This window comes from Sus scrofa, chromosome 11, assembly GCF_000003025.6.
Source record: "Sus scrofa isolate TJ Tabasco breed Duroc chromosome 11, Sscrofa11.1, whole genome shotgun sequence".
Lineage (NCBI taxonomy): Eukaryota > Metazoa > Chordata > Mammalia > Artiodactyla > Suidae > Sus > Sus scrofa.
The window spans coordinates 17,755,717-17,782,717 of record NC_010453.5 but is presented as its reverse complement, the minus strand read 5'-3'; the positions used below and the strand labels follow the sequence as shown (position 1 = coordinate 17,782,717).

At 36.1% G+C, this 27,001-nt stretch overlaps 2 non-coding genes across 2 annotated transcripts; both read right to left on the bottom strand.

Annotated features, from left to right (window-relative positions):
* MIR16-2 (microRNA 16-2) lies at positions 25,034-25,112 on the bottom strand. Its single transcript, NR_035365.1, has one exon. It is a non-coding gene; the product is annotated as a microRNA 16-2 (primary transcript).
* On the bottom strand, positions 25,177-25,255 carry MIR15A (microRNA 15a). Its single transcript, NR_035364.1, has one exon. It is a non-coding gene; the product is annotated as a microRNA 15a (primary transcript).

Below are 27,001 nucleotides of genomic sequence, written 5' to 3'. Positions count from 1 at the left end.
CACTCTATCAGTTCAGTAAAACATACAACTACCAAATGTCTCTATTTCATGTTACTTTCCTCATTTCACACCCTGGTAAGAATTTGAATTTCTTTGGGTTCTCAAGCTTGAAGCCAAGTAAGAGAGGTTTATCTTTCACCCTTTTTGTAATCAGAGACCTCAAGATAGTCTGGCTGCCTGTGTGAAGTTCCATGAGTTCTCTTAAAACAAGGCCTGGGATTGGGTTTTTTTGGGGTTTTTTGTTTGTTTGTTTGTTTGTTTTGTCTTTTCAGGGCCGCACCTGCAGCATATGGAGGTTCCCAGGCTAGGGATCGAATTGGAGCTGCAGCTGCTGTTCCACACCGAAGCCACAGCAATGTCAGATCCGAGCCACGACTTTGACCTACACCACAGCTCATGGCAATGCCAGGTCTTTAACCCACTGAGCGAGGCCAGGGATTGAACCTGTGTCCTCATGGATGCTAGTCAGATTCAGTTCCCCTGAGCCATGATGGGACCTCTTTTTTTTTTTTTTTAGTCTTTTCAGGGATGGGATTGTGTTTTGTACTGATCTTTATATCCCCTACAGTCCTGGACATTTTACAGTTGTAACTGAACTTAACTGAAAATTTTGGAACTCTATAGTCTCAGAAAACAGGCACTTGGAAAAACAAAAATTACAGTAAATTCAAAGATAGATGAGGATCCTTTATATAAAGAGTCTGAAAGCGTTGATTCAAATTAAAGACTATGGGGAAAAAACGTGGTATTTTTTTTTCTATTAGAAGTTTATGTGGATAATTGCACACAAAATGAGATTAAAGTATAGATCTATATAGGAACTAACTAGTTGAAAGTTATGCAAAATTACACATTTAATCAGAGTAAAATAGCTCAGCCAAAACAGGAATATACTGTACTTTGAAAATAAAAATGCAATGCTACATGAGTGCTTAGTAATTAAAGAAATGTTAACGGTATACAAGTTCAGAACGAATGTTACATGACAATAACCATTATGAAATCTTGACTTACCTCCATAACTTAGGAGTCATGAAAAGATAGTGGACGTCATCACACCAGGTACATAAGTCAGATGCAACTAGGATGGAAATATAGAAACAAATGTCCCCATTTCTGGATAATCTGACTTGAAGATACAGGTTCACTGAATTTGGATAACCAGATGGTTCAAGGATTCAGGTAAAATGGCCTAAAAGATCCTGATATACTCAGAAAACATATTACTGAGTTTTTCTAAAGGTTATTTTGGAAGCACTGAATGACATTTTAGGCTTCCTTACATATCATTAAAGTAGAATATATTAGAAATTAAAAATATAAAATAATACGATATTTCTGTCTCATGATGGACATGTAATAACTAGGTAAACAGATCAAGATACTTTGACTTTCTAAATAGGAACCCTATAGAACAAGGTTTGGCTCCTAGAAAACCAAAGTGTTTGCTTTCAATCAATTAATTAATTTTTTTTTTTTTTTTTTGCTTTGGTCACTTTTTAAACTTCTGGCTACAGTTTAAGCAGTACTGAATTCCTATTTGATTTTTTTTGGCTAACACTTTTCTTCAGAAGCAAACTCAGTTTAGGGTGAGAAGAAGAAAGTGTTTTAGACCTCTTGGATAGAAGCTTCATTTCCTCTTAACTGTGTTTCTCCATCAAAAACAAGTATTCAAATAAGGGATCTCAATTATCTAAACCTATTTTTGGCCATCTTCCAGAATTTCTTGTTATATCTCTTTTGAAATGTCACAGTTGCACTCTTGGAAAACTCGTCTTCCTGGTTTTCAAATTTCTGTTTATTATTACAGCTCTTCAGCCAGAATGCCAGGTCTTTGTGCTGTACTGTTTCTTGAAACTGGAGACCAGCACATTTCCCACAATTCAATTACTTGCTTTTCCATTTGAGAAATTAAAGCCACGTCAATTTTACAAAGTTTTAACTGACTGAATTATTTGGACTTTAGGGTCTCAATTTCACTCCCTCTATGTAATACTAGGAAAGATCTTTGTTTATTGAATAGAAGCAAAGTTAGGGTTCAAGATATTAACACATTTTAGTCATTGACCTTCATAACTGATATAAGTGCAGGGATTTTTTTTTTTTTACAGGCACAGCTTGAGATATGACACTCTAAGAAAGAGAAGAGTTTTAATTCCATTTTGGAATTTTTTTTTTTTTTTTTTTTTTTTGTCTTTTCAGGGCTGCACCGGCATCATACGGAGGTTCCCAGGCTAGGGGTTGAATTGGAGCTGTAGCCTCTGGCCTACGCCACAGCCACAGCAAGGCGGGATCCGAGCCGTGTCTGAGACCTACGCCACAGCTCATGGCAGTGCCGGATCCTTAACCCAGTGAGTGAGGCCAGGGATTGAACCTGCGTCCTCATGGATGCTAGCCGGGTTCGTTAACCACTGAGCCACAACGGGAACTCCTGGAAATGTTTATTTAAAACTACATACCAATCAATTTTTTTACATAAATATATGTACTTATGTATTTCTTTTTAAAAGCAATATAAAAGGGATATAGTGTCTTTAAAGAACATCAGTTAGCTTGTTTACCCTTATCGCTTTGAGTGGATAACGGAAAAAATTTACCTCTCCAGCCTTTTACACAGAATTCCAGTTACGCAAGTTCAATGACTTTTTCTTTTTTTTTTGCTTTTCAGGGCTGCACCTGCAGCATGTGGAAGTTCCCAGGGTAGGGGTGGAATTGGAGCTGAAGATGCTGGCCTATGCCACAGCCACAGCAATGTGGGAACTGAACCGGCAATACCAGCTCATGGCAATGCCAAATCCTTTAACTAAGAGGCCAGGGATCAAACCTGCATCCTCATGGATATTATTTGGGTTCGTAAGCCGATGAGCCACTAGGGAACTCCCTGGATATCTTAAATTCATTATTACAAGGATGGGACTCAACATTTTTTCTTCTTAAACTAGCTTCTCTTAACTGTCCCCTTTCAGTGATACTATCATTGTTTACTAGCATAGAAAATGTGTAATTTTTGACACTTCCCTTTTATCCAACTCATCATGATGCTCCACAATTTTTTCCTTTGAAATATCTTAAATTTATTCTCTCATTTCCATTCTCATTGTCACCATCCTGTTCAGGTTTTCATCATTCCAAGATTATAATAATCACATGCCCAGTTTCCTTGTCAACAGATTTTCTTAGAATCCTTCTATACATAGTATAGCCACATTTAATTTTCAAAAATTCCATTATTTTGTAAATTTTCATTACTTTGTTTCAAGAGGCTATAATCCCTCTCTATTCCTTGCTATATCAAGATTAAAGTCCTCTAACTGGTTTTCTAGGCAAAGGCCCAATATCTTAGTTCTAACCTAGTTATCTAAATTCATGTAACTTTTGCCTCAGGTCTTAAGGCAAAGATCCAAAGTTACTTTCGGGGGAATACTGCATTCTATTTTGGCTTAAATTCTCACCCACAACCAGAAAAGTCTACTATTTTGACAACTCAGTGTATCTTAATTTACAAGCATAAAGACCACAAATTACAAAATGAAGACATTTTTTTGAGTCAGCAGAGACAACTGTCTAAGCCCAGCCCCCCCGCAATTCCCCAAAGTTACTTACAGTTTCGAACTGAAGAGATGATCTCATGTGGCATTTATTGCCCTATACTAGAGTGAGCTGCTGTCCAGAACTTTGCTTTTACAGACAATGTGTTTTCTGCTTCCAGTCTCAGTCCTTTCTCCACATGGTCCAGATACTCGTGATAGTCAGTTCCTTTTTTTTTTTTTTTTTTTTTTTTTTTTTGGTGGGGGCAGTGGTGATGTCAAAATAAGTGCCTAGAAAACAGGTCATAAAGCAAATCAACATAGAAGGGAAACTGCTTCGCCATGGGACCCATTATTTAACTGCTGGTTGAATTCCTGACTTCTGGCTAAATGTTAAGTATAACAAATATGTCAACCTCCCTCAAACCCAATGGCAACAATAGACTTTTTAAAAAAATGTAGTTTATATACAGGTTCTGGAAATCAGACATAAATGTCCTATATACATTATGTAAAAGCTCTGAAGGGTACATCAAATAAATCCTTATCCCATTATAAATATGACTTAAATGTCCTGGCAGAAAACAAATGCTACATATTTGATTCACCATTTTCTTTGCCTTCTGAGATTTCTGAAAGCTTTTTTCATGTGATTTGGATAATCTCTTATAAAATTGTCCAAGAAAACTTATTTAAAAAACCCATTTCAGGAGTTCCGTCGTGGCGCAGCGGAAACAAATCCGACTAGGAACCATGAGGTTGCAGGTTCGATCCCTGGCCTCACTCAGTGGATTAAGGATCCAGTGTTGCCGTGAGCTGTGGTGTAAGTCGCAGACGCAGCTCAGATCCCTGTGGCTCTGGCATAGGCTGGTGGCTACAGCTCTGATTAGATCCCTAGCCTGGGAACCTCCATATATCATGGGTATGTCCCTAAAAAGACACAAACACCAAAAAAAAAAAAAAAAAAAAAAAACCATTTGATAAGGTAGCTCTAGGAAGCAGAGGGATTCGGAAGCATACCATTAACTTTAGAGAGTCACTTTAAAAAACTGCACAAGATGGGGTTTCCATTGTGGCTCAGTGTTAACAAACCAGACTAGTAACTATGAGGACGTGGGATCCAGTGTTGCTGTGAGCTGTGGGGTAGGTTGTAGAAGCAGTTTGGATCCTGTGTTGCTGTGGCTGTTGTGCAGGCTGGCAGCAGCAGCTCTGATTTGATCTCTAGCCTGGGAACTTCCATATGCTGGAGGTGTGGCCCTAAAAAAGAAAAAAAAAAATTGCACGAGATTGCTTGGTACATTTATTTTTAATTTTTAAATTTATTTTTAGTACATTTATTTTATGATTTTAATAATGGTATTTCTTGAAAGTATTTATTTTTATTTTTTATAAGTTTTTTTTTTGGGTTTTTTTTTTTGTCTTTTTGCCATTTCTTGGGCTGCTCCCACGGCATATGGAGGTTCCCAAGCTAGGGGTCTAATTGGAGCTGTAGCTACTGGCCTACACCAGTTACAGTAACGCGCCAGATCGTTAACCCACTGAGCAAGGGCAGGGATTGAACCCGCAACCTCATGGTTCCTAGTTGGATTCGTTAACCACTGTGCCACGATGGGAACTCCAGTTTTTTTTTTAATAAGTCTTTTTTTTTTAGGGCTACACATGTGGCATATGGAGGTTCCCAGGCTAGGGGTCTGTCCAATCAGAGCTGTAGCTGCTGGTCTATGCCACAGCCACAGCAAAGCAGGATCTGAGCTGAGTCTGTGACCTATACCACAGCTCACAGCAATGCTGGCTCCTTAACCCACTGAGTGAGGCCAGGGATTGAACCCGAGTCCTCACGGATGCTAGTTGGGTTTGCTAACTGCTGAGCCACGACAGGAACTCCAAAAGTATTTTTTAATGTAAGGACTTTTCATTCACCATCTCCCAACTCCTCAGAGAGACAACAAGTAAAGGCCAATAGAAAACAGTTATACTTTGTTGGAGAGCTTTAGATGATTTATTAGATCTTAAGAGCCCTCAAAATTTCACAGGCTTTCCAACTATTTATACTCCTACCCACAGGTTTCTGGCTTTTGTTAAAATTTTTTTTTTTTTTTTTTTTTTTGTTGTTGCTATTTCTTGGGCCGCTCCCACGGCATATGGAGGTTCCCAGGCTAGGGGTCCAATCGGAGCTGTAGCCACCGGCCTACGCCAGAGCCACAGCAACGTGGGATCCGAGCCGCGTCTGCAACCTACACCACAGCTCACGGCAACGCCGGATTGTTAACCCACTGAGCAAGGGCAGGGACCGAACCCGCAACCTCATGGTTCCTAGTCGGATTCGTTAACCACTGCGCCACGACGGGAACTCCTGTTAAAAATTTTTAATTTTTATTTTATTTTTTTTAAACTTTTTAAAAAAGTCATTTTAAGGTAGGTAAAAATGTTAATAAGTCACATAGAAGAAGAGGAGCCCGGATCAGTTAAATAGTAAAAGGTGGAGAACCGCTGAATTACCAGGAAAGAGCCTGGGCATTTCCACAATTATCTAGCTGGTAATCGACCTTTCCAGAACATATTAATTTATCATCAAGGTGCTGTAGCTGATTTTCAGCAATCAGTTTCCACTTATCAAGCTCCTACTATGTTAGGCTTACAGGGTATACAATAAAAAGTAAGATAGCCTCTGTCCATAAAGCAGGATGCACTAATTATTCTAAGTCAGGTAGAGAAACGGTGTTTCTGGCTGAGGAGGAAAAGCGAATTGGGAAATTTTTGCAAGGGGTAGATAGCCTAAGAATATTTTGACAGCTGAAGGTGAGGGAAAGGACATTCTAGCAGTAAATAACTTGCTCTAAGTGTTAGATGCAAATTAGGAAGCGGTTTGGAAAAGGAGTACAGTATTTCTATTTGGCTTAATAACAGTAATTTGGTATTAATTCACAATCATTCCCACAGTGGTAAGGTCAATCTCACATGGGCAAAAAATATCCCTTACAGTAGACTTTTGGCTATGCAACCCCTTCTTTCAAGATTTCTCACTTGATTTGCTGAGTTAAAGGCCATAAACCCCACCCCCGAAAAACACACACCCACACAAAATGTTTAGGGTAAACTCATCTAATTTAAGCCTAGATTTCCTTCCAATATTTCTTACAAATCGTGTTTTTTTTCCCTTCAAATCATCACACCTTTACTTTCGAAGGGCTGCCAGCAACCCAAACGTATTATCATTTCCCCTAATTTAGAAGAAATTAGGGTGCTTTATGCAGAGAAAGGAAAGCAATCTCAAACATGGTTATACTCATTTCCCTACTACTGCCCAATACCAATCTGTTTTCAACCTAGTAATTCTACTTTACTCCTTCTTACTTGATCATGCCTTGGTTCATGTTTTCTGCACTTGTAAGTCTCCAATTTCTTCATTTCATCGAATTAATCCTATCCACTCTCTAAGCCCAGCTCATTTTCCACTTCCTCAAAGTGTTCTCTGTTGAGTCTAAATCCACATTTCCTTTGAGCTTCTACAGCACTTCAGGTCAGCAACATTTCACACTCCAATCGTCTCTGTAGGTTAGCATAATATTACCATCCAGGCTAAAAGTTCTTTGCTGACAGTGACCATCTTTAGACTATAGTGAAGTACTAGGCATAGAATAGGCACTTGGTAATAAAGACTATTTCACTTGAAAAATGCAAACTGCAAACTTTTAAGGCATTTTAGGTACTATTTTAATTAAAAAAATTTTTTTAATGGCCACACCCATGCCATATGGAAGTTCCCAGTCCAAGTATTGCATGCAAGCTGCAGCTGCAACCTACGCCTTAGTGGTTGAACCCATTGACTGGAGCCACTGCAGTCGGATTTTTAAAACTACTGTGCCACAGCAGGAACCTCTAATAATTATTTTTGATGAAATTAAATTATATTCACTCTTAGTCACAGAATTTGAAACCTCAAATTATCACCACCTCAGATTTTCACACTATTTAAAAATAAGATTTGCACATGAATAAAACTGCCCTACTGTACTGTGGTGGAGAAACTAACATACATTTACACATATAACATACATTTATGTATATGACATAATCATGATCAAAAACAGTAGCCATTCTTGATTCTCTACTCACTTTTTGTGTGTGTGTCTTTTTGCTATTTCTTTGGGCCGCTCCAGCGGCATATGGAGGTTCCCAGGCTAGGGGTCAAATCAGAGCTGCAGCCGCCGGGCTACGCCAGAGCCACAGCAACGCGGGATCCGACCCGCGTCTGCAACCTACACCACAGCTCACGGCAACGCCGGATCATTAACCCACTGAGCAAGGGCAGGGACCGAACCCGAAACCTCATGGTTCCTAGTCGGATTCGTTAACCACTGCGCCACGACGGGAACTCCTCTAGTCACTTCTGATCCAATTTTGGCAGTAGGAGAGATTTGGCTTTGCTTACAACCAACGGATTATAACTGAAGGATTTGTAATTCAAATCCTTCAGAGTATACACCTTTAAAGTGTGTTGTCAAATCGTGAATACAATATAATTTTGTTCAGTTTGAAATAAAGTGAAATTTGATGAGAGAAAACTGGAATTCTTCAAATTGAATCCTTAGTTAACCTGAATTTGTCTTGCGCTCTAAGAAAAAAGTCAATTTTAAGAAAAATTACAATCAAACACTCTCTGGATTTTATGGCTTAAAACACATTGAACATAACTCTTAAAATTTCTATACCTATTATTACATAATATATGACGATATAACTCAGTTTCTATACCTATTATTACATGACTTGATAATAAATGCTCACATAAAATTTAATGATATTCAGCATACTGTTTAATATACTGAAAATTATAATTTTTATTAATATTTTAGAAAATATTCAAACGAGGTTTAAGATCATTGTAAACTTCAGTTAACTAAATTATCTAGTACTCCATATTGTCCCATTAATTCAATTAAATGCTTTATCTGATAAACATTTTAAAGTTTCTTATTTTTCATTTACAGTGAGTGCCTCTCCTCCAACTTTCTGTGGGGGTTGTTTTCCTTTTTGTTGACTGTGTCTCATACAGTCAAGCTGACAGTTTGACAAAAGAGTAGGAATTTTTTCTAAATCTAAAATTTTTTTCTAAAATGGAAAGTTAAATACGTAACATCCCAAATTCTAAGGTGATAAATGAGGTTTCCATATAAATTTGTAAGTTCAACTTTTCACCTTTGCTTTAATCAAAATAATTAGTACACAGAATTATTCACAAAATGAATACATTGGAGGCTGACTCCGTTCTAGGATTATAAAAACTGGGGACAATACAGATCCAAATTCAATCTCTTACAGTTTAAAACTAATACTTGGAAAGAGTAACTTGCTTAAGTTGACACAACTTTTAGCAAAGCCAGTTTTTAAGTATTTGAATATGACCACATCTAACTTCTCTAGAATAGAAACAATTTTGAGCATTTGTTTATACTGTTATTCCTCTGGCAAAGTAGCCAAGCTACCTAAACAATTCTTTAGGGTAATATTTGCAAACATGAATTTTATTATACTGAATTATAACTTTTTGTTATGCTTCATTTCATGGTCTTCTAAGCCAGTGGGAAAGCTTAAACTTCTCTTACATGCTCAATTGTTATCTAAATAAAATGCATTTTGATGACATTGAAGAGACTGGTATCAGGGGCAAATGCCTCTGAACAAAGTGACTTCTTGTATGAATAAATGGCTGTACACGCATTACTGAATGAGATTCAAGTGATGGACGTTTCATTGTCTGATACTTTAAAAGTGAGGTCAAAATGATAGAACAAAATTTACAGATTCTCATGTTTAGAATCATCAAATTAATCTAATGACCATCTTCAGTTTTATTTTATATTATTTGATCTTCTACATTATTCTTAATTTTTTTTTTTTGTCTTTTTGCCATTTCTTGGGCCGCTCCCGCAGCATATGGAGGTTCCCAGGCTAGGGGTCCAATCGGAGCTGTAGCCACTGGCCTACGCCAGAGCCACAGCAACGCGGGATCCGACCCGCGTCTACACCACAGCTCACGGCAACGCTGGATCGTCAACCCACTGAGCAAGGGCAGGGACCGAACCCACAACCTCATGGTTCCTAGTCGGATTCGTTAACCACTGTGCCATGACGGGAGCTCCTATTCTTAATTCTTATATGCTTTTTTTTTTGGTCTTTTTAGGGCTGCACCCGTGGCATATGGAAGTTCCCAGGCTTAGGGGTCTAATTGGAGCTGCAGCCGCAGGCCTATGCCACAGCCACAGCAATGGGGGATCCAAGCCATGTCTTCAAATTACACCACAGCTCACGGCCACACTGGATCCTTAATCCATTGAGAGGCCGGGGATCAAACCCCAAACCTCATGGTTACTAGTCAGATTTGTTCCTACTGCACCACAACGGGAACTCTGAGAAATTTCATCTTTTCAACTATGAGAAAGTATATATAAAATATTGAATATTAAAAGTAAACACTTTGAAAACACAGAAAAGGTTGTAAACTTAAGTCTTCTGATAAAAGAATTCTAAAAATTCTGACTTACTACCATGTTAAGTAAATCAGATTTGTTAATTCAGTATCAACTTAAATGTTTATTGGATATCTACTATGTGTCAGGAAAGTATTCAATTTAATTTTAATGTCCTTACTAAAATTGTGTTACTTGAACTACATTAAATGTCACAAATTATAAATTTACACAACCCATACATGAATAAATAAAAATTATGAAAATTTAAACAGCACAATTTCATTTAAAAATTGTCGTACTAAGACAGGAAGTGAAACAAGATGAAAAGTAAGCTTAGCCAAAAAAAAAAAAAAAAGTAATTTCTAATAACTTTAGACCTCTCCATCATGAGTAATTATGTGGGCAGCCCTAGATTGAAGATGAGGTTATAAGACGATTTCATCATTCTCATGCTTTCTTTTGCAGGTCTCTGGATAAATTCTATCAAGCAGTTACCTATTTAAAGCTAAGTGTTGATACTGTCCTATGTGTTGTATTTAGAATCCTGATGTCAAAATCCTACACTAATGCAATGATATATTTCAGGCTTTTTCCTTGTTTAAAAAAGAGGGTGATCAGTATTACGGGCAGTAGCAGTTAATTTTAGAAAACATTTTGAAAATAAAAATCTTTGAGTAGCAAATATCAGGTATACGACCAAGGAACACATTTTTAAATTATAGAACTCCCAACTGTTTTATTAACAGGTAGGTCATGCCTAGTTTGGGAGGCATTAACTATGAAGAGCATTAAGAGGCCACCAGGTGAAATTGATCAGAAAGCCAGCAGAGTACTGAGTTAATTTGGGAACTTCAAGCTGGAATTCAGAAGCCAGATGATTTCCCAATGCAGGACAACGCATCTGAATGTCTTGGATTTAGGCAGGTAGGATTCAGAGGCTGCGTACTATGAGTTCAGGCAGACAGGTAAACTTCAGAGTCTGGGAGATTGGCAAGAAAAGAACACAAATGCAGTGCTATAAAAAAAGGTCATGCCCTAATGTTCACAGTGGGAAAGATGCAAGTGAAATTCTTTCTTGATGAAGTAAAAACAAAGGCAATCTGGTTGGATTGTTACATACAACCTAATATGAATTCATCAGCCTAAGCAAGGTTAGCTTGGATTTTAAAGCTGTTTCAAGCAGTCAACTGTCGGGTCAGTCAGATGAATGGTTAAGAGGGAAAAACAGCCATTAAATAATTTTAATGCTTTTAAAAGCACTTTATACTTTAAAAAACCCTGAATCTTGAGATTGTAGCAAAGCTAACTGGATTTACTGACTTCCATAGTGCTTTCTTCTAACACCTCAGAAAAGAACATCTGGGAAACCATTTCAATCTGCTAGAGACAGTTTTCTAAGACTTAATATCAGTTACATCGTCAAGTTTCTATTGTCCGTGTTACCTTGGAGATAAAATGTACTCTCTGAAATTGTTTATTCCTTAACTAATACACCATTTTAGTTGAGATAAAGAGCCTTTACAAAGACTTAATTCACATATAAAACGTGCCATTACCTGGCAAGAACTATTTCATGTTTTTCATTTCTCTTTCCATCTGATCCTTCAATGAAAATGTGATATTGGTAATCTGGAAATAGATTTGACTTAATTGAGACTAGGAGAATTCCACTGAAAAGTAAGGTCTAACTCTGGCTATCTAAAAAGTAAGTTGTTTTGAGTAGTCATACTAATATTGGTATCAATGTATTCCATAGTAAGGAAGGGAACTAACATAATACTGAGTGCTATGTGAAGTCACTGGCTCTATTTACTACATTAGTCACCAAATAAGTTAAGATACCGCCTGGGCTCAAGCCTTTTAGGCTTACAGGCTAATCTTAGAGAAATAAGGAAGAAAATAATCACAATTATGAGGCCACATAAGCAATAATGAAACGACTACAGGGCTGATAAAACAGAAACGGGAGCTATCAATTTTCTGTGTATGTGAAATGGCGGGGGGACGAGGTTGCCTCTCTGAGGTAATACCCAAGAGTATGTCTGAAGGCTGTGTAAGAGCTTGCTATATACTGCCTGGAATTGCTCTGTAAGACAGAAAGAAGTTAATGATTATTAAGCTTTGCCAGAAGTCCAATTCTTTAAATTGACATGAAATACTAAGAAAATGGTATATCTGATAGCTTAGGGATAGGTAATTTGCAAACTAAGTTTACAATTTAAATGTATAGTTTGTTTGTGGTCTTTTAGTTACAAAAGGTCAATTTTCCTTTAGATTTTGATTAGCTTCCAGAGACATGTAAAGTGAGATGACAATGCTGTTTGATGCTGATACCTCAAAAACAGTACAACCAAGTGTGACCTATAGATTGTGTGGCTTTATTCTGGACAGTTTTCTCAGGGGAGGACACTATTAAAGGCCGACTGAATTCATATAGCTACAAGTATATCCATGGACCACACATACACACTGAGGGACAAGAACACATAAACATCCCACATCCTGTGTTACCGAAACACTTGTCAGAGCATGCCTCCTTACAATGGGACAGTAGTACCATCATGGAATATGTGAGAAACTAATTTGTGCTTAGTATGGTACTTTCACATACAAACCTAACTTTAAGACTTTCTTTGGAAGGTATCACTATCATTTTGAACATTTTAGGGCTTAATATTTAATTTTGTCTCCTCTACCTCTTGTTAACTATAGGACAGAGGTTGTAGATGTAATTACTGAGTGTGAGTTCTGCAATCAAATTACCAGAGCTTGAGTCCTGACTCCTCCCCTTACTAGTTATGCGGCATTAGGTATGCTATTTTAACCCTGTGACTCCGTTTCCTTACCTTATAGTATGGGAATAATGATACATCTCCCTCATAAAGTGGTTACAAGAATTGAATGGATTTTATTTTTGGCCACAGGGGTCTAACGTGTGCCACAGCAGTGACAACACTGGGTCCTTAACTGCTAGGCCACTAGGAAACTCCTTGAATGTATTTTCAAATATAAAAGTTTCTGGCAAAGAATAAACAATGTGTTAGCAGTTACTATTTCTGTCACTAATAGCAGCACCTAAAGCTTGGGTGGTTTCCATATGCACTTCATCCATAACCCAAGGGGTAGGTATTTAAATGTTTTGATTTGATTTGGGTCACTTTCACTAAAATAACCCCTCAAAGTAAACAATAAAAATTTACTGGCCTATTTCCCAGAGGGCCAAATAAACATTAACAAATATGCTAAGGCTGATGTTCCTTATTGTATTTACAATTCTCTCCTATCAAGAATCTCACATATAAATTTGGAAGAGAACCAGAGTAGTCTGAAAAGTACTTGAACTGTAAAAACTAAGAAACTTGAGTTAAAAGACGTCATAAAATTATTTTCTGAGCCAAGCCATTACATTGTTTAATAAGGTCTCAACAGTGATTCAGGCTCAAAAGACTGGCAAAGACATCGTAGAATAATTATTTCCTGCACATTTGATGAGAATCTACTAGACAACTGGACCTAGAGCCAATTTCAGAATGAGACTGATCTTCCTACGAACATTCCATTTAATAACTGAGCAACTACCAGGTGTCTGGTAAGGTGACAAAAACTCCAATTGAAGCTGAATTCCCCTGTATTTAATTACAGAAAAAGAATTCCAGAAGTGGAAATTTTAAGCCTAAGCTATGGCCCTACAGCCTAATGAAAATCCAAGTATTTCAGAATATGAACATCAAAGAATGCTCCACTGACACTATGACTCAATTCTATTTAAGTCAAAACTGTATGAATAAGAATTCCTCTTGGAAGTTCCCTCTTGGGGAAGCAGGTTAAAGATCTGGAGTTGCCTCAGCTGTGGTGCAGGCTGTAACTGCTGCGCAGGTTCATTCTTTGGCCCAGGAACTTCCACCTAATGATCCAGCTGTATAACAGATTCATCCAATTGCCTTGATAAAGTGATCCTTTTTGAAAACACATGCAACAAATAAAAATTTTTAGTATTTAAAAATTATGTTCAAACTTACATCTTCATTATCTCACAGTTTTCAGACAAGTGACATACTTCTTGAAACTCTGAGCCTGATTTTTTTTGTCTTTTTAGGGCCAGTCCTGTGGCATATGTAAGTTCCCAGGATAGGGGGAGAATCAGAGTTGTAGCCGCTGGCCTACTCCGTAGCCACAGCAACATGGGACGTGAGCCACGTCTGTGACCTACACCACAGCTCACAGCAGAGCCCGACCCTTAACACACTGAGTGAGGTCAGGGATCAAACCTGCATCCTCATGGATACTAGTCAGGTTTGTTTCCACTGAGCCTAAATGGGAACTCCGAACTAGAACTTTTTAAAGGAGTACCTGCTTTATTTAGATCCTGTCAGTTCTATTAAAATAAGTTTTTAGTAAAAACTGTCCAAAAACAACAAATCCAGAAATTTCTCCATAGTTTCCTTTAGTCAAAAATTGTTAGCACAAATGCCCTTGCCCTTGTTTTAAAAGGCAAGAATTTGTTTAAGCTGATGTATTCATTTTCTTCATTTCAAATGTCTTTAAATCTTATTCCCCCCCACTGTCGCCCCCCATTTCATCACCTTTTTTTTAAGGGCCACAGGTGCAGCATATGGATGTTACCAGGCTAGGGGGCCAATCAGAGCCACATATGCCTGCCTACACCACAGCCATAGCAACGCAAGATCCAAGCTGCATCTGTGATCTACACCACAGCTCATGGCAACGCCTGATCCTTAACCCACTGAGCAAGGCAAGGGATTGAACCTGCATCCTCATGGATACTAGTTGCGCTCGTTACCGCTGAGCCAAAATGGGAACTCCCATTTCATCACTTCTGAGGTCCTCAGTAAAGCAATCCATTTCCATAACACACACACCCAGTGGGCAGAAAGCCCTTGCTTTGTTTACATCCCTGAAATGCAATCGCCCCAGTTTTGTCCTGTATTTGGCAATACAGAAACGAAATCTCAAGACTGTTGTTCCCTTTTTCAAGCAAGCTTCTCAATACTTTCAAACACCCCTTATGACATTTGAACATCTTATATTTTCAATTCTCTGGTGCCCTCTAAAACTGGTTTACATCCATACTCTCCACATGGCCTAACATGAAGCATGCCACACCAAGACTTTCAATCAACAATGGCTTTTGGGAACAAGTGTTTATTAGCATACAGCAATAGTTCAGCCTAAACAAGCGTTTTAATGCTAGTATTGAAACTTGTTGAAACTTTACCTAAATTCCAAATTATCCAAGTTGGCTATTCAAAAAAACCATGACCATCTGGTATATAAAGTAAGGAAGAGAGGAATTCCCTTTATTTTAAAAAAGGAATTTAGTTTCTTAATGGATATAGGAAGAATTGCAAAATCATCACAAATTTTTCTGAATATAACTATATAGAACTTTCTAGAAATAATAAATCAATTTTTAAGGATCCAAATTCCTTGAGTTTTAGAGGTAAATACATCTAAGAGCTATATTCCAAAAATGGTCTGATAGCTTAACTACTATGGACTGAGGCTTTACTTTAGGGTGCTTTACCTATTGCTTTGAAGGATGCAGTGCTCACTAAAATGGTCACAAAAGTAACCCAACAAAGGCTTTAACTTGCTATTTGTACCATAGGCCTATTTTGGTGACAAGTACCCCTCCCTACAGATAGTCAGATTTTCAGACTCCAAAATAATAGTTTCTTTATTCAATTAGTCAAGTTGTTTTCAGATTCTAAACCTGCCTAAATTATTGTTTTAAATTATAAAATATTGAAATGTGAGAAAAGTTTCAGACATACTATTTTTGCTTACTGTTCTAAATGAATCATTGTGACAGACCACATGCGATGAATTCATACATTTGTGTCGTGTTTATATTTTGATAACTATAGCCATGTTTTTGAACTGCAATGTCCATAATCAGTAAATGTTTTTGCAATTATCAACGTGAATTCCACAATTTTAACTTTTTGATAAATTTGATGTGATTATTGGGGTACAGAGGAAACTCATCATTTAGTTATACTAGTCTTAGATTTCCTTTAGCAAATCTTGAGCAATACATATTTTCATTGTTTTTTTACTTTTCTGATTAAAACCCTTCAATAACCTCCCTTGCCTCAGCAAGGCTCTCTAACTGTGGGAAGGTACCCGTGGGGATGACACGCATGCTTGGTAGAGGAAGCCAAAGGGTTAACAAAATGAATCTTCTCATGTGTTCAAATTATTAATATCTTGAGAAAAAAAATTTAAATGTAAGTATTTTAACAGTAAGGTATTATGGAACAAATGATAAAATTAGTATTTTAAAGGTATACAACTGACCCTTGAATAAGGGGGTTAGGGGAACTCACTCAACTTGCAGTTGAAAATCCATGTATAACTTTATACAGTCAGCCTTTCACATCTGCAGTTCTGCATCCTCAGATTCAACCAACTGTAGATGATACAGTACTGTAGTATGTATTTATTGAAAAAAAATAAGTGGACTCACTCAGTTCAAACCCATGTTGTTCAGGGGACAACTGTATTTTATCATTTGCTTTTTAGGGCAGCACCCTCAGCATATTAAGGTTCCCAGTCTTGGGGTCAAATCAGACTTGCAACTGCCAGCCTATGTCAGACACAGTAACTCGGGATCCATGCCACGTCTGCGACCGACATCATAGCTCACGGCAATGCCAGATCCTTTACCCACTGAGCAAGGCCAGAGATCGAGCCTGCGTCCTCGTGGATACTAGTCAGATTGGTTTCCACTAAGCCACGACGGAAACGCCAGGACAACTTTATTTTAAATAAATGGAGGGAAAAAGTGTCTGAGGTAGTAGAATAGCCCATATTTCTTTTCTAGGGGGAGATACTCTTTTTAGTTCTTGGCATAGTTATGAATTAAGAAATTAATTTGGGAGTTTCTGATAGAATTTTTTGCTTTTGCGGTTTCTAGCCTATACATTATTTTTATGCCAGAAAAAAATTAAAATACACTTTAAACAGAAAAATCCTTTTAAGATCTGAAAGTTTCATTGTGCTATTAAATATCTGTAACTATAAAATAAACCGGTTTTCTTTAGTTTATTAATATAGTTTCAAAATTAAGATATATCTATTCCTTTCTTTATACTTACCTTGAGGTTTTGAGGGCTCTAAGACTGGGGAAATGGCAGTAAAACTTCTCAACAAAGAATTCAAGAAGTGATTCTTGAATTCCTTTTCGACACTGCTTTGAGAATACAAAGTAAATTGCTCCTCTGAAGTTGATTTTAAAGTTATCTGATTTTAGAAATTACCTGTTCAGTTCTTCCCATGATAGTTGATTCTTCATTATCACTTCTAAAGTTTGTGAACAAATAGGAATTTAGGGTTTCCACTTAGATTTCTAAAGGAGGTGATTAAGGTGTGACAGGCTGCTTCAAATAATTGTTTTCATTTTTCAAAGATCTCTCCTTCCTTTTCAAAGAATAAACTTTCTCCCATCACAAAAATCATAATGTTTACTATAAACAAGAATAAATAAGATTAGGAGTTCCCGTCGTGGTGCAGGGGAATCGAATCTGACTAGGAATATGAGATTGTGGGTTGGATCCCTGGCCTTGCTCAGTGGGTTAAGGATCTGGTTGTTGCTGTGAGCTGTGGTGTAGGTTGCAGACCTAGCTCGGATCTGACTTTGCTGGGTCTGTGGCATAGGCTGGCAGCTGTAGCTCGCATAACACCCCTAGCCTGGGAACCTCCACGTGCTGAGGGAGTGGCCCCAAAACAAGCAAAAAAATAATAATAATAATAATATTTATCTTATATCCACATGTAAACCAGTAATAATAATAACTGTTTAGCATATACATTGGGTCTGTTCACACTATTTAGTAATCTTCTTTTACTTAATCATGAACAACTTTCTAGCTCATTAAATATTCAGTACATTATTTTAAATAGCTGCACAGTATTTCGCTCAGCACGTTATTTAATCCGTCTTTTATTGTTGGACATTTAAAAAACTCTTCCAACCTTTTAATATTGTAAACAACACTAACGAACACATGGATCACCTCTTAAATGAGTATATTTATTAGTAGTTTTTATAATATTAGAAAATTGAATGAGACTCCATTAATCTTTTATTGTGCTAAAATCCTAGAAATATGACTTCCATATTCTATTTTATGTGAAATATATATATTCATATAACTGAGAAAAAAATCAACTATACATTGCTTCTCTGCATAAAATACTTGAATTTGATATTTAAGCTGGTATTCTGAAGTTCTGGATGTCCTAGTCCACCTGCTTATTGTTTCTTAAATTTTTTTCATATTTTGCATACATTTATAAAGGTTAATATACATGAATAAATAAAGTGAATTAATGATAGAAATGTTATACTCCTCATCTGTGTTAAGTGAGAGAAAAAGGTTAAGAGCTATAGGTTTAAACTGTTCAAATCATGGAAAAGAGGGATGATGCCAGACAGTTAAAGTCAGGAAACAGCACACACAAAAGGTTTGACCTGCTTTTTAAAAAGTAGAGGAATTAGTTGGGGGAAAGTTGGGGTGGTGAAAGGGCATAAATAAAGGAACAGAGATAGAAAAACAGATGGAACAGGACTAGTTTCCTTGAAGGAAAATGGAAAAACTCAAGAAAAGGTTGCAACACGACCATGAAGTACAAGTTAAGAGGTCTGAATTTTATCCTATTGGCAAAAGCAGTGTTTTACTAAGAATAAATTAGTGGGATATATTACAGTGGGTAAAATAATTACAGGCAAAAAACTCCTCAGCTAAAGTGCTAACAGAGTAAGTGAGAAATACGGCGGGAATTCCAAGGATGGAGGAGTCAAAGACAACTGTGGTTCGTTTGGGTAAATGACAAATGTGAACATGTTCATTGTCTCTTGGAGCTTTTACTAGCTAAACCAAGCAAGTGAAAAACAATTTCAGAGCCATCAAAGCACAAGTCATAAACAAACGCCTGATCATCACACATATACCTATTAGCCAATCATTTAAACATTTTATGTTCTAAACGGTCTCAGATGGAGATTCTAATCATGAGTCAGATTCTTAAAAATACTCATTTCTATCTACAAAGGTCATATAGGCTGAGGCACATACAACTGTTCTCTCAAAGTATGGAATAAAGTTTAATCTGTAGATTAAAGTAGAGCTTAAACAGCCATAAGATCTGGTTCCTATAAACTTTGATTCTTAAGCTGTGATTCCCCCTCTTGTATATTTGATCACAGCCATCCAGATCTTCTCGCTGCTCTTTTAGGTAAACACCAAAAACATTTCAGCCTCAAGGGCTTTGTAGTTGGGAGTTCCTCTGCTTGAAAGGCTCTCTTCCCAGATACCCAATGGTTTGCTCCCTTACTTTTAGGTCTTTATTCAGATGTCATCCCGGGGAGGCATTTTCTGACTACACTATATAGAAATATACCTTTAACCCATCCCTCCCACCTCCCTCACTTTTTCTTCATAAACTTACCCCCATTTGACATACCACATAAAGTACCTATTCATTTTTTGTCTATTCTACTATCCATGCTTCGCTCCTAAGATTGCAAGCTCCATGAGGGCTGGAATTGATCTGCTTTGTCCACTGCTGACCCTCAGGGACTATATAATAGAATAAATTGTAATAGAATAAATCTGTACCCCTCTCTCTATACATAAATGCTTCAAATCTATTTTTAACATTCCTTATTAAACATTAGCTGGAAAGGTTTTATGGAAACACAAATTAATATAAAAATCTTCACAGACAACGCTAAGATGTACAAATTCTCTTAAGAAATAATATAATTAAACTTCTTCCACTGTAAATCAACAATAGAAAAATAAAAATCTTAAAAAAATAGTAAAATTTTCAAATGACCCCCCCAAAAAACCCCAATTTTCTCGACGCCCATGGGACAACATTCTACTTCACTGCTTCATACTATAATAGTATTTTTAACTGATCACATGCAAACTTAAAAAAACTTTTTTTTTTTGTCTTTTGTCTTTTTAGGGCCACATCTACGGCATTTGAGGTTCCCAGGCAGTCTAACAGGAGCTATAGCTGCCGGCCTACGCCACAGCCACAGTAATGCCAGAACCGAGCTGCATCTGTGGTCTACACCACAGTTCATGGCAATGCCAGATCCTTAATCCACTGAGCAAGGCCAGGGATCGAACCTGCAACCTCATGGTTCCTAGTCGGATTCGTTCCTGCTGCACCACAGCAGGAACTTCTAAAAAAATCACCTTATAGTTTACTATCATATGCATTAAAGTCTAAAGAGAAAAATTTTTTTAGTGGTACTGTAAGAATTTACATCCCTGAAAACGTTACCTTCATAAATATAAGCATTCCCAAAGATTATAAAATAATGAGATGTGGAAATAAACTCTGGAAAGATTTTAGAAGTTTTACCACTTTCTAAAGATATTCTTTAATAGAATAATCCATGATAAACTTAAATTATAAAATAAAGATATATGGAATAGCTTTAATAACAGGTTAATCATATTGAGGAACATTTAGTGTAAAAGTGGCTTAAAAATTTTTTTCTCAGCAAATTTCTCAAGCAAAATCTAACCCTACAGCATAAGATAAACAATAACAAGATTCTCTAGGAAGTTTACATTTTTTTCAAAACACCAAAGTCCAATCATAAGAAATAACAAATATCAGATTATTCAAAGTCCCACAGAATTAAGGGGGACCTGCATTCATTAATATGCTAATCTAAATGTGTTATTCATGAAGCTTTGCATGAATCCTATGTATTAATAATCAAGAAATAGACCCAAATAGAAATTACAAATGTTGAATTTAATTTCAGTATAATAAAGACAAAAAACAGCAACTAACTTGTCACTCTGCATAGTAATTTTAATATAAAAGGTTTAAACTTATTTATTTTGCCAACATTTCTTACTTGTATATAGCCTAAAAAATAGACATCAGAAATCTGTGGGATATATTTTATAAATAAACAAGGTAAGAACATAAATTTTTAAACTCTGGTGGAGAAATTAATTCTCCATTAAAGGGGTTCAAGCTATTAGTAATAAAACAGAAATTATAAGGAATCCCTTCATGAGATGCAAGAAAATATAGAATTTTAGCTGGAAATGTACTGATGATGGTCTCTCATTTCTTCTCCCAGATATGCAAATAATACATCTCAGTACTTACTAGAGCCAAATCTATCTCAAAAGCATTAATATTTCTCCTTTTTGCTAATACTCAATGAGACACAACACTTAGAATAAAACTTTTTCCATGAATAAGGGATAGTAATATCCACCTGTAAAAGGAAAAAAAATGATTTAGAATATTAACTTCTAAACAAATAAATATATTAACTTAGAGAGATCATAGTTTATTCAAATATAATCTTATTAATCCAGTATGGCTAACCTGGACACATATCAATAATGATACTTGATGGCTAAATGTACCTCTAATTCTGTACAATTAAAAGGATACATGATTGAAGAAAAAAAATCTTTACTGTTAAATATGGTATTTAGTCTACAACCAAAATTTCAAATCTACTTTCACATATAAATATACGTGATCTTAAGAGATCTACATAGTATACAAATTGAATTGTTCAACTATAAAAATATCCCTCTGGCTATGTCCTGAATACTTGCCTGTAGTCCTCTGAGTTAGCGCCAAACTCAATCCATATTCCAAGTAAGAGATTTAAGATGCTCAATACTGGAATTACCTGGCATCAATTTAAACCTGAATGAAAAGATTAGCAATTTTTTCCAAAGAAGGTGGAAAAAATGAAAACTTAATATGTAAAATAAATGGCCATATTAAGATTCACATTAAAGAGGGAGTTCCCTGGTGGCCTAGAGGTTAGGACTTGGTGCTTTCATGGCTGTGGCCTAGGTTCAATCCCTGGACTGGGAAGTGAGATCCTACATCAGGCCGCTCCATGCTGTGGCAAGAAAAAAAAAAAGACTGACATTATTAAACGTGTAAGTTTTATTTTACTGTTTGCTCTCTGTGTTTCAAAATTACACAAAAATGGAAGCATATTAACTCTAACAAAATTTTAAGTCCTGCTGAGTTACCTAGATGTGTGTTTCATTAGGTACTGATAGGTTATTTCCTCTTATTAGAGACTGGAAAGATGCTACATACTATTAGAATAAATTTCAATGCAACTGTTTTCTACATTTTCTTACTCTCTCAATATTTCAATTTTTTTCCAATTCATTCTCAGAGATTAAAACAAGAAAAGTTTTTATTTAGCCTCAAATAATCCTTTTTCACATCTGAAGCAACTAAATATAAAGATTTGCTTAGTAAATACAAAACGGAGGTTTTCTGTCATTTAAAAGACAGATTAGACTAAATATAATTTTCTAAAATATGACTTCAAATACATTAAGGAAAATAAAAAAAATAGAAATCTAATTCTTAGGTTGTTCTGGAAAGTGCTGGACTAACTTTTTAATTCATTTATTTACTTAATACTTCTAAGTATCCATGTATTACTTCCTGAAATATTTTTGGTGGAACCAAATATTATCATATATTTGTTACAGTCTTTCATGAAATAGTTGAGATGAAATAAAAAACAGGTTAAAAGGTTGATGAAAAAGCACCAAGGCAATATTATTTCCATGTAAAAGCTGCCATTTAATTCTAGCCAATATGGTATGTTACTTTGTTATTTTGGGAAAAAAAAATTTGCTGGAAAAAAGATTTGGAGTTCCCGTCATGGCTCAGTGGTTAACAAATCCGACTAGGAACCATGAGGTTGCAGGTTTGATCCCTGGCCTTGCTCAGTGGGTCAAGGATCAGCGTTGCTGTGAGCTGTGGTGTAGGTTGCAGACACGGCTCGGATCCCTTGCTGCTGTGGCTCTGGCATAGGCCAGTGGCTACAGCTCCGATTAGACCCCTAGCCTGGGAACCTCCATATGCCGTGGGAGTGGCTCTAGAAAAGGCAAAAAGACAAAAAAAAAAAAAAAAAAAAAAAAAAAAAAAATTCTTAAAATTGATAACCTTGTCTTTTTTTACCTTGAAATTAGAATTTAAACAGAAGATCAAATACAACTCCTTAAATTACATCTGAAATACTTTTTTAGGTTTCCAAAATAGACAATTATAAGTGAAATAATATTTTAAGAATTGCTTTTACTTTGTGAATTTTCTGCTTGGTGACAAGTGAAAGGGGTGAGATACTCCTTGCAAGAAATAAGACCAGGAGTATGATATACTATACAAACACATTCTTCTTATCCTGAATGTCAATTTTTTGTTTTATTTTTTTTTTAATTATTATTATTTTTTTTGCCACAGGTTGCAGTAGCTTGATGTGGGATCTCAGTTCCCAGACCAGGGATCGAACCTGGGATGCAGTGGTCAAAGTGCCAAATCTTATCCACCAGACAACTCCCCATAAAGTTTTTCTTTATCTTTGGCAGTGGGTGGCATGCAGAAGTTCCCAGGTCAGGAATCAACCCAAGCCACAGTAGTGACAATGCAGAATCCTGAACTGCTAGGCCACCAGGGAACTCCAATTTCTAGTCTTATGACTTAAAAAAAAACACCAGCAAATAAGGAATAGAAGGTAAAGAAAACATTTTCCTTCCAACTTGAATTAACCTAAACATTTTTTACTGTTTTCATCTATAAAATTAACAACTACCACAATAATTTTTTGTCTTAAAGTTGAATATTAGATATAAAAAAAGCAAACAAGGCCTTCATATTTTTGACTTTATTTTCAAACAAAATTCTGTGGCTAAGGATTTAAAAATAACATTTTAAAAAAACAAGAAAAAAATCCCGAACATGATTGTATAAAGTCGGAAGACATAGGGTCAAGATCCTAATCTGCATTTGTGTCAAGTTACTTAATTTGAGCTTCTGTTTCCTGAGTTATTCAATGAATAGACTGGATATTTTGTAAGGTCTTTCCTACCTTTAAAGTTACAGTTAAATCCTTTTTGAGACATAGGATTTCAGGAAGTTAATTCACGTTTTGATATTTCCCCTTCCCTTATAAGAGAATATTTAGAAATATTACTAAAAATTGTCTTCTAAGTTCTGTTCAAAATGTATATTTGGAGTTCCTGTCGTGGCGCAGTGGTTAACGAATCCGACTAGGAACCATGAGGTTGCGGGTTTGGTCCCTGCTCTTGCTCAGTGGGTTAACGATCCGGCGTTGCCGTGAGCTGTGGTGTAGGTTGCAGACGTGGCTCGGATCCCGCGTTGCTGTGGCTCTGGCGTAGGCCGGTGGCTACAGCTCCGATTCAACCCCTAGCCTGGGAACCTCCATATGCCGTGGGAGCGGCCCAAGAAATAGCAACAACAACAAAAAAAGACAAAAAAAAAAAAAAATTAAAAAAAAAATGTATATTTTACAATGTGTATTTAGGAGTTCCCATCGTGGCTCAGCGTAAATGAATCTGACTAGCATCCATGAGGACACAAGTTCGATCCCTGGCCTCTCTCAGTGGGTTAAGGATTCAGTGTGGCCATCAGCTGTGGTGCAGGTCACAGATACGGCTCAGATCTGGTGTTGCTGTGGCTGTGGCCATGGCCAGCAGCTACAGCTCCAATTTGACCCCTAGTCTGGGAACCTCCATAAGTCGTGGGTGCAGCCCTAAAAAGACAAAAACAAAACAAAACAAAAAAAAAAACCATACACACACACACACACACACACACGTATTTATCTATGAGGTGAGCAAATATCTTAAAGTAATATTTTACTAGAGAAACAAAGAGAAAACTAAAATGTCTGTTCTATCTGAAATAAAAATTGAATATACAGACCGATTATCAATGTGCATTAAAATAACTTAACTGGTACCGTATGAGCTCTTTCAATAAAATATTAATGGCATTCAACACAATCGTTAAATTGCAATTATACTACTTTAATAAACACATCTAAAAATACTAACTTATTTTTATAGAATCACTAAAAACAAGATTATTGACAATACTGAGAATTACTTATCAAAACTGAAAAAAAACTGCAATATTAAAATATATTAGAATATGACTGTAGAGTATGGCCAACCTTACTTCAGCAGCACAGTTAATACTGGAGATAATTTTAGAATCTTAACGCCAATATTTACGTGCTGCTAAGGCACTGCTGACATTGCTATCATAAGAGCTATGAATAAAAAGAAATATATTTTCTTCAGAAGATCAGATCCTTGTATTTTTGAGGCAGCACAATATGGCCTGCACCTTTTCAAAATCCACAAACCATTATGTGCTGCTACTTTACTCCAAGGTTTTATTTTTTTAACACACCTTACCACCTAAAGATAAGAAAAAAAATTCTCTTTTAGAAAAAGGATAAATACATTAAAAAACCCATGTTTAAAGATTCTAACATTGTCAAGTATGCATAATTAGTTATTTCTTGGAAGCTTTTGAGTAGCCTAATAAAACTTACTTGTACACTGAAAATTTAAGAATGCTTACTATGTATGAAGCACATTGCTATAGATTAGGAACACAAAGATGTATGAGGAAAATAAATGCATTTTTCGGTGTCTCAAGCCAAAACAGTTAAATATTTTAATCAAACTTTTGAATATATTAAATATATGAAATTATTTTTCCTTTTATAAACAAAAGGTGAAAGAAGAAAATTTGATCATTACCTTGGTAAAAAGCATAATTTACTTTTTCATGAAATGAACAGCATTTCATATCTTGGCAGTACACTGTTCAAAAGACATCTTCATCAAGTAGGTAAGACTTCATGTCAAGGGAAAAATAAAAAATGACATATAAGAGCTAAGTTTCAATAAACTTAAGCTTAGCAAGATGCAAATATACTTTTCAAGGAAAAAATTAGAAGTCACATGAAATGTTTTAATACTAAATCACATAAAAATGTAGTGAAGATCTAAAACAAACCAATTTTTCTTAATTTGTTTAAAAATCCAAATATTATTTTACCCCCAGTATTTACCTATTAGAATAGTTATTCTGTTAGAGTTGAACATTGTTGTATATAAGAAGTAATTCTAAAATATGAATTCTTGGAAAAATGAATCAATTTTGTACCCAGAGATGAGAAGTAAAATAGGAGCCCTGTGGCTCTGAATCTTTCTATCCTCTTCTCATCCCCACTCTTCACCAGGTAATGAAATATACTCCTAAACAGTTTCCACATACTCAAGTGAGGAATGAAATTCTCTGAGACCAAAAAAACTACCACTCTAGCTCAAGCTTTGACAACCTCTTTCGGTCCAGTTTTTTAATCACTAAAATGGCTATGCTAAAGCTATACTACCTCTATTACGGAATAAGTGGATGTGCACTGCAACTTGCCCCTCCCTTCTAATATCTAATTGTTTATACAAAGCATGACTGTCATATATTCCACATTAATTTTTTGTGACTATTTTCCTATTAAAATATATGTAGCTAGTTTTCTATTTGAGCAATGAGTTTCACTTATTACTCTATTACTGTCTCAAGTTTTAGCACAATTTTTAATGTGCAAAATAAGTATTTGCAATGACTTGAGAAATACACATTATTTGTATTTATCAATTACATTAAGGAATTGTCCTTTGTGCTACTCTCATAGTAACCATAGTACGCAGCCTCTGAATTCTACCTGCCTAAATCCAAGACATTCAGATGCGTTGTCCTGCACTGGGAAATCATCTGGCTTCTGAATTCCAGCTTGAAGTTCCCAAATTAACTTAGTACTCTGCTGGCTTTCTGATCAATTTCACCTGGTGGCCTCTTAATGCTCTTCATAGTTAATGCCTCCCAAACTAGGCATGACCTACCTGTTAATAAAACAGTTGGGAGTTCTATAATTTAAAAATGTGTTCCTTGGTCGTATACCTGATATTTGCTACTCAAAGATTTTTATTTTCAAAATGTTTTCTAAAATTAACTGCTACTGCCCGTAATACTGATCACCCTCTTTTTTAGACAAGGAAAAAGCCTAAGATATTATTGCATTAGTGTAGGATTTTGACATCAGAATTCTAAATACAACACATAGCA